A 9,146-nucleotide genomic window follows, 5' to 3' on the forward strand; every position below is an offset into this window, starting at 1 on the left:
TGATGGCCAGGCTGGTCTTGAACTCCTGACCTCAGGTGATCTACCCACCTCAGCCTCCCAAAGTGCTAGGATTGCAGGCGTGAGCCACTGCGCCCAGCTCTAGTCTACGTTTTTCTTAAAAAAGTTATCATATAATAATAATAACAGGATGGAGGGCTGTTGTGATAAATTCTTTAGACTTGAGTTTGAGTTAACAACAAAATTTCCAAGTGGAGATATCTTGGGAGCAATTGTATATATAAAATAAGTCAATTTGGGAGCTATATCAGATTTTTTTTCCAAAAATGGCCACAACAATATCTCCTATCCCACGTGTTCTTCTATATTGTGAACTGGCCACTGCCCTCACCAAGAAGTGGAGTCTAATTCCTCCCACCGCCCTTGAATCTGGACCAGTTGAGACTGCTTCGACTACTTGAGTACAGCAGAGTAGATGTTGCATGACTTCTGAAGCTAGGTCAGAAAAGGCCATGCAACTTCTGCCTGGCTCTCTTGAAACGAAGCCACGTGTCAGGTAAGAAGTCTGACTACCCCAAGACTACCCCGCTGGAGAGGCTGTGTACAGCAGATGACAGCTGGCATCAACTGCTAACCATGCATCTTATTTATCTTAGCACAGACAAGATAAATAAAGCCCCAACCAACATCTGACTACAACAATGTGGGAGACCTCAAGTGTGAACCACTCAGCAGAGCCCTTCCCAGATTTCTGACCCATGATTGTTTTAAGCCCACTAAGCATTGGAGCAATTTGTTATGTAGCAATAGTAAGGGGAAGAGCGTCATTAGCAGAGAAAAGAATAGAATCTCATCATTCTGTCCTGCACAACTTCCTGTTTTCCAGTCTTGTTCTACCCTACCCCACCCTGCCCTGCTTTACCTACCCTACCCTAACACCATCTACCTTCCACATAGCCACCAGGGATCCTTCTTAAGTAGTCAGCTAATTTGATCAAATCACTTTTCTTGAAAACCTTCCATGGTCCCTAATGGCCTGTAAAAGTCCTCAGGTTTTAATGTGCATCCAAAACCATCTACAGGTATCGATCGACTTACAACCTATGCAACTTACGACCATTCGACTTTACGACCACAATCCCTAACCACGACTGCTCTGTGTCTGGCAGCGCAAACGTTGCCCAGCTGGGCATAGGACAGTGTGGACCTTCCAGCAGCACTACCATCTCCGCGTGCATATAGCCTACTCAACTTACGACCAAATCGTGTTACAACCGGTCTGTTGGAACCAATCATGGTCATAAGTCGAGCACTAGCTGTATGCGATGGACAGTATGCATCAGTAACCATCTGTGTGATTTTTGTATCAACTTGACTGAGCCACAGGGTGTCCAGACATTTGGTCAAACATTCTGAGTATGCCTGTGAGGGTGTTTCTGGCTAAGACTAACATTTGGCTGGGTGCAGTGACTCACATCTGTAATCCCAGCACTTTGGGAGGCCAAGGCGGGTGGATCACTTGAGCCTAAGAGTTTGAAACTCTGGCCAACATGAGGAAACCCCATCTCTACAAAAAATACAAAAATTATCCAGGTGGGCATGGTGGCAGGTGTCTGTAATCCTAGCTACTCAAGAGGCTGAGGCACGAGAATCGCTTAGACCTGAGAGGCAGAGGTTGCAGTGAACTGAGATCATACCACTGCACTCCAGCCTGGGTGACAGAGTGAGGCTCTGTCTCAAAACAAACAGACAAACAAACATCTCACATTTGACCTAGTAGACTGAGTAAAGCAGATTGCCCTCCCTAATGTGGGAAAACCTCATCTAATCAATTGAAGATCTAAATAGAACAGAAGGGCTGAGTAAAAGGAAACTCCTTCTGCTTGACTACTTGAGCTGCACACGTGTCTTTTCCTGCCTAAACTAAAAAATGGGTTCTTGTTGGGTCTCAAGCCTTCCAACTTTCAGAATGGAACTAAACCGGGGCCAGGTGCGGTGGCTCACGCCTGAAATCCCAACCCTTTGGGAAGCCAAGGAGGGTGGATCACCTGAGGTCGGGAGTTAGAGACCAGCCTCACCAATATGGAGAAACCCCATCTCTACTAAAAACACAAAAAATTAGATGGGTGTGGTGGTATAGGCCTATAATCCCAGTTATTCAGGAGGCTGAAGTAGGAGAATCGTTTGAATCCAGAAGGCAGAAGTTGGCGTGACCTGAGATCGTGCCATTGCACTCCAGACTGGGCAACAAGAGTGAAACTCCATCTCAAAAAAGAAAGAAAGAAAGAAAGAAAGAAAGAAAGGAAGGAAGAAAGAAAGAAAGAAACTAACATTATTAGCTCTTCTGAGTCTCAAACTAGCTGACTGCAGATCTTGGGTCTTCTCAGCTTCTATAATTGCATAAGCCAATTCCTTATACTAAATCATATACATATACACACACACACACACACAGAGTCATGAGCCACATAATGACATTTTGGTCAATGATGAACACTGTCTTATAGGACAATGGTCCTATAAGATCATAATACTGTATTTTGCTATACCTTCTCTAAGTTTAAATGTTACATACACAAATACTGTGTTACAATTGCCTGCAGTATTTAGTACATTAACATGCTGTACAGGTGTGTAGCCTAGGAGCAATAGGCTATCCATGTAGCCTAGGTGTGTAGTAGACTATACTATCTGGGTTTATTTAAATACATTCTATGATGTTTGTAGAATGATGAAGTCACCTAATGATGCTTTTCTCAGAATGTACCCCTATTGTTAAGTGACACATAGGGTCCATGAATTTGCTTTTTAAAACAAGACCCCAAAAACAAAAGCCAAAACAATAAATAAAATAAAATGAAAAAACAACAAGATCCTCAGGTGATTTTGATTTTGATTTTGATTCTGACGCCAGTTGACAAGCCTTAACCTACAGAATACAGTCCTTCAAAACTCATTATTCCACACCCCCTTGTGTTAAACATAAAAATTTTAACATCACCCTCAAGAGGACAATGGCTTTGCTGCAGAACCTCTGGAGCTTCTATATTTACCTATATTTATCCAGCTTTCCTAGTTTGAGCTTTAATCTCTGTAATTTGTATTATGAAAACAATAATTTTATTCTCATTCTTGATATACAAATATATAAAATTGAATCTATAAATTAATATTTTATGTAATGTGGTTTTAAATATGCATGTGAGTAAAATGTGTAAGTTAAATGTGGGAGGCCGAGGCGGGTGGATCACGAGGTCAAGAGATCGAGACCATCCTGGTCAACACGGTGAAACCCCGTCTCTACTAAAAATACAAAAAATTAGCTGGGCATGGTGGTGCATGCCTGTAATCCCAGCTACTCAGGAGGCTGAGGCAGGAGAATTGCCTGAACCCAGTAGGTGGAGGTTGCGGTGAGCCGAGATCGCGCCATTGCATTCCAACCTGGGTAATAAGAGTGAAACTCCGTCTCAAAAAAAAAAAAAAAAAATTTAGCACATGGCAGGCTCGGTGCTATGCAATGTACCCCCACTCCCATAGCGAAGTAACTGATTCCTTCTCTGAGGGCCGCAGGCCCTGAGTGTGCACTTCTATAACAGCCTCACCACTTCATGAGATAGTTGGCTGACTCCTCCACTACATTGTGCAGCCTCTTAGGTCAGGGACTATATCTTGTTCATCTTTGTTTCCCGTCACTGGTACAGTACCCAATACCCAGTAGGAACTCAATTAATGTTGATGAATGAGTTAATAAACCAATGATGATAGTCCAGCATCTGGCACAGCATAGATGATCAATAAATATTGGTTGAAATAAAATTGTATTGAAAGTGCAGGTCACAGAAACAAGGGCAGAAAGAATTTAAAGAAAGAGGAGTTGTGACACTGTCAAAAAGATACCAAAAGATCAAGGAGGATAAGCACTGGGGTGAAAAAGAAAAACATGGATTTGACAAAACTGAATATTAAGTCCTAGCATTGGCAGCAATGGACAAAACATTTATAAGAAAACCAACAAGATCAGTATTTCATTGTCTTCAGAGTGTTCACGGTACCTCTTCAAATCCAGTTACTAGGTATGTAAGTTCCTTTAAATGCTGCGGGTTTGTTATGCCTCACTCTTCACTGCCTAGCCAGTTAAAAAGCCCACATGTAAAGATCTTCTACTCACACTTGAATTTTAGATTTAACAATATAACTGTCCTTTCTATGAAAAGATGAGACCACCTAGGTGTGATCACCCCAGTTACTTTCTCTCTTCATTCATTCATCAAACAAATGTTTACTGTGCTGCATACCTACCGCGCTGAGTAGAGTCCATTCTTCAACTAATTGTGAGGCTCTTTTTGTAGAACTTTTTTGTGCTTGTGGCTCCATTCAAAACATCCTAAATCCTAGACATGCCTGGATTCCCAAGGCAGCTTAACTCTTGGGAAATTTCTTTTTTTTTTTTTTCCTTTCTTTTTTTTTGAGACAAAGTCTCATTCTGTCACCCAGGCTGGAGTGCAGTGGCATGATCTCTGCTCACTGCAACCTCCACCTCGTGGGTTCAAGCAATTATTGTGCCTCAGCCTCTTGAGTAGCTGAGACTACAGGCATGCACTACCACACCTGGCTAATTTTTGTATTTTTAGTAGAGACGAGACGAGATTTCACCACATTACCCAGGCTGGTCTCAAACTCCTGACCTCAAGTGATTTGCTCACCTTGGCCTCCCAAAGTGCTGGGGTTATAGGCGTGAGCCACTGTGTCCAGCCAACTCTTGGGAAGTTTCTTTTAATACACATTCAGAACTCTTCCTGCCATTTGCTACTTTCAGAAACAGCACTAGCATGGGCATCCAAGTTGTCTCTCTTGAGTAAAGTGTTGCCCACAGTATGTCCTGGTTTATAACCTGTGGTTAAGTTGAGGGCTTCTTTACTGCAGGATTTGCCAGTCTTTTATATGAAAATATGTGTGTGGGGTAGAGATGGAGGCTTAAATAATATGGTATAAAGGGTTTTCTAAAGTCATTTAACTTTTTAATCAGCTTTATTTTATAGGATATTTGAAAATATTATCATAAATTACATTTGTTCATTCACTCAACAGCAATTTTTGTGTGCCAATTATGTGCCCGGCAGTGTGCTGAGTCGGGATAGAATGGTCACTACCCAGGCATACAGGCCTGTCCTTTTGAAGACTTAGGGGGAGATAGACATAAACGCACTAAACTGCAAATCAAATAATCATAAGAAATGTAAAATCGTAATTTTGACAGGTGCAATAAAGAAGAGTCACATTTCATGGCCAAATTAGGGCCTATAATAGGGAGCTTCAGTCTGGTCAGGGAAGGCTGCTCTGAGGAGGTGACCTGGGACTGATATCTAAAGTACGAGTAGGAGATCACATGGGGATGAGGGTGGAGAAAAGCATTTGCCCCAGGATGGGAATAGAAAGAAGGCCAGTGAAAGGATGGAGAGCAAGATGAGGCTAGAATGGTAGAAAAGGCCACACCATATAGGGCCTTATAGGCCATGTTGGGAATTTGTCTTTATCCAAGGAGCATGGAAGCCATCAGATTTGTGTTTTGGAAAGGCCTTTCAAATCGCTGAGTGGAGAACTCATCAGAGGTGAGCCAGAGTGAACCTAGCTGAGCTATTTAGAAAGCTATTGAAGTGGTTCAGGATGGTGGTAGCTTGGCCTATGATGATGGTGGTGAAAGAGATGCTGATCATCTCATGTGTCAGATTAATGCCTCTTCTACAAAGCAGCTGAACCCACTACAGAGCTGGCTTTGTAATAATTCACAGATATCCATTCACTTCTCCAGAAATCTCCCCTCTGTACCTACAGGATTGGGAATGGGGAAAGAAGTGGTAGGCTCTCACCTCAATTCATTCAAGCAAAGCATTGTGTAGAAACATGTCCTAAAATTAGAGATGTTCTCTGGAACATCTATTATTAGGATCCAAAAAGAGCCCCAGGACTCTCTTTCCAGCCTAACACCCACCTGTAACATGCTCTTTGGGGCCTACATTTACCCTTTATGACTGCAAGTTTGATTTATATATCTGGGAATTTCAAAGCTGGGAGGGATCATAGAAGTCATCATCACCCTCAACCATATGAGAAAATTCCGGCTTTATTTCTGAAAAATATCTCAAACAAAAACCAACTCATTCTATTCCCAATTATTCTAATTATTAGAATCCCAAATATGAATCTTTCATCCTGTCCCCAAGCTTCTGGGGTCTTTAGAGTTGAAGCATCATCTCACACCTTACCCAGCAATTCCTGACATTCTTACAGTTACCTACTCTCTTATTTACTCACAATAGCTCCCGTTTACAGAGTGGTTACATGTCATTCCCAAGGTTACACACCAAGGACACTTAGAGTCAGCACCCCTCATAAAACACTGCTTGGAATGTAATCAGAATTCTATACCGTGCATGCTGTGCTGTCTGGAATGCTACGATGCACACATATAACTGGCCTGGTTTCCCCAGTCTGTGCTGTCTACTTTCGCTACATTTTTATACTTGACATCTTTTTTTTTTTACAGATAAAATTATATTTATTGCATACAAGATGATGTTTTGAAGCTTTAACTTTTAAATATTTATATTTTTTCACTGACTAATTTTTAAGTGTACCTGGTTTTTGTCCCCGTATAAGCAAATTCTGGATAAGAATCATATCATGATTTTCTCCCTATATTTTAACTGTACTAGGCACATAAAGCATGATTAATAATGATTAATTAGTTGATTTATTAAAGGAAATCATGATTTTTTTTTTTTGAGACAGAGTTTCACTGTGTCATCCAGGCTGGAGTGCAGTGGTGTGATCTTGACTCACTGCAACCTCTGCATCCCAGGCTCAAGCGATTATCCTGCCTCAACCTCCCAAGTAGCTGGGACTACAGGTGCCTGCCACCATGCCTGGCAACTTTTTGTGTTTTTCTGTCGAGGCTGGTTTTAGCTATATTCCCCAGGCAGGTCTCAAACTCCTGATCTCAAGCAAACTACCCGCCCCAGCCTCCCAAAGTGCTGGGATTTCAGGTGTCAGCCACCTTGCCCTGCCTGGAACTCACGATTTTAAAATTTCATGGCAATATTGTTTTTACTCATGCTACATATATACAAACATTTGCCAAAATCCACTTTTTTGCTTTTTTTTTCTGAGACGGAATCTTGATCTGTCGCCCAGGCTGGAGTGCAGTGGCTCTATCTCGGTTCACTGCAACCACTGCCTCCCGGGTTGAAGCAATTCTCCTGCCTCAGCCTGCTGAGTAGCTGGGATTACAGGCATGCACCATCACGCCCGGATAATTTTTGTATTTTTGGTAGACACAGGTTTCCCCATGTTGGTCAATCTAGTCTTGAACTCCTGACCTCAAGGAATCCGCCTGCCTAGGCCTCCCAAAGTGCTGGGATTAGAGGCGTGAGCCACTGTGCCCAGCCAAAACTCCACTTTTTTTCTACTAGATGATTTACAGCTGTTTCAAGAGCCTGGCTTTCTCCAAACTTAGTCTTGTCTGGCTAATAGTGGGCTCACAGAAATAGCTTGTGAGATCTCAGAAGCTGATTGCATTTGTGTGACAGACTTTATGTGCTAAAACACTCCAGAAAATATCTGAATCTACCACTTTTTGTCCAATTGAAACAGTTGGCTGGGAGCAGTGGCTCAGCCTATAATCCCAGCACTTTGGGAGACCAAGGCGGTCTTCTATTTAATTAATTTTAAAACCAAAAAAAAAAAAAAAAAAAAAAAAAAAAAAAAAAAAAAAAAAAAAAAAAAAAAAAAAGAGGAAAAAGAAAAAGAAAGTCAGCTGGTAACAGATGTACTCATATTCTATCAACTTTATAACCATACCAGTTTTTATAAGTGGGTGGAATTTCGGATGTGAGAGAGAGGAATATTACACAGAATATACTCTCAAGAGCTCTCTAAACTGGACTCTCCACCAGACACTAGAAACAGCAAGAGAATTTTGCCTAATACTCAACAAAGAGCTGCAAATCACACTTTTGCCTGTCTGTGACTGTAGAAGCTTTGTCCAATCATTGAGTCCCTGAATCTCCATCTCCTTTGCAAGACACCTAATTTTTTGCCTCTAAACTGTCCACAATCAAGTGAAATACTCTCTTGTGGTTGCTATAAAATACTGAGGTTAAAGTACCATTTTTGAAGCAGGCAATTAATAATATAGTTACTGTATATTTTTTCTACGTTACCTTTCTATAGAACTGTCTGCACCACTTGTTTCCCCTTAAAGTATTGCACTTATTCACAACAAAGAACAGAAGAATGGATATTGTTTAGGCAACCAGAAGTGTTATCCTCAATATGGAAGGGTGACTTAAAATCAAATGCTTTGCACAGACTGCAGTGGCGACCAGGGGACCAACTAGGGTACACATATTATTCTTCTAAAATATTTGCAAAATATATTAGATCTCTAAGCCTCAGTTTCTTTATCTGAAGAAAAGGGCTTTATAAGCCTACTGGAGTTCCTGGAGTTGTTGTGAGGGTAAAGTAAGCTAATGTGAGGAAAGTTTTAGCAGAATGCCTGGCATGTAGTATGTGCTCAATAAAGTTTGACCTTTATTTGTCAGTGAAGGGATCATGTGATAATTTATTTGTTCACATTTCTACGTGTGGGAAGGAAAGGCAGCTTCTCAAGACCCATGTCATTTCCAGCAACCTGTTTTCACATGGGATACAGTGGAAAGTGTCCAGTGGACTTGAGTTCTGTCCCTTACAGATTATGTGCCAAATTGGGAAAGTCACAAAACATAGAATTACAGGACGTTATGGGGAGAGAGTCTGTCTAGAAATTCTAGGGCTCCAGAATGGTGATACTGCTCCTTTCCCTTCCTCTCTACTGCCTCCCTCTTTAAAAACAAACAAAGGCAGGCATGGTGGTTCACTCCTGTAATCTTAGCACTTTGGGAGGCGCAGGCGGGCAGATCACCTGATGTCAGGAGTTCTAGCCAGCCTGACCAACCCTGTCTCTACTAAAAATACAAAAAATTAGCCAGGCATGGTGGAGGCCTGTAATTAGCCAGACTGTAATCCCAGCTACCCAGGAAGCTGAGGCAGGAGAATCCCCTGAACCCAGGAGGCAGATGTTGCAGTGAGCCAAGGTTGCACCATTGCACTCTAGCCTGGACAAAAAGAGCAAAACTCAGTCTCAAAAAAAA

At 41.8% G+C, this 9,146-nt stretch overlaps 1 long non-coding RNA gene across 1 annotated transcript in view; it reads right to left on the reverse strand.

Annotated features, from left to right (window-relative positions):
* LOC119467049 overlaps positions 1-9,146 on the reverse strand; it is a 23,914-nt gene that overhangs the window by 7,886 nt on the left and 6,882 nt on the right. The window contains exon 2 of the long non-coding RNA XR_005195571.1: positions 5,944-5,947. This is a non-coding gene — a long non-coding RNA (uncharacterized LOC119467049). The remainder of the gene's footprint in view (positions 1-5,943; positions 5,948-9,146) is intronic.

Source organism: Cebus imitator, unplaced genomic scaffold (assembly GCF_001604975.1).
Source record: "Cebus imitator isolate Cc_AM_T3 unplaced genomic scaffold, Cebus_imitator-1.0 Scaffold256, whole genome shotgun sequence".
In the NCBI taxonomy this organism is placed as follows: Eukaryota; Metazoa; Chordata; class Mammalia; order Primates; family Cebidae; genus Cebus; species Cebus imitator.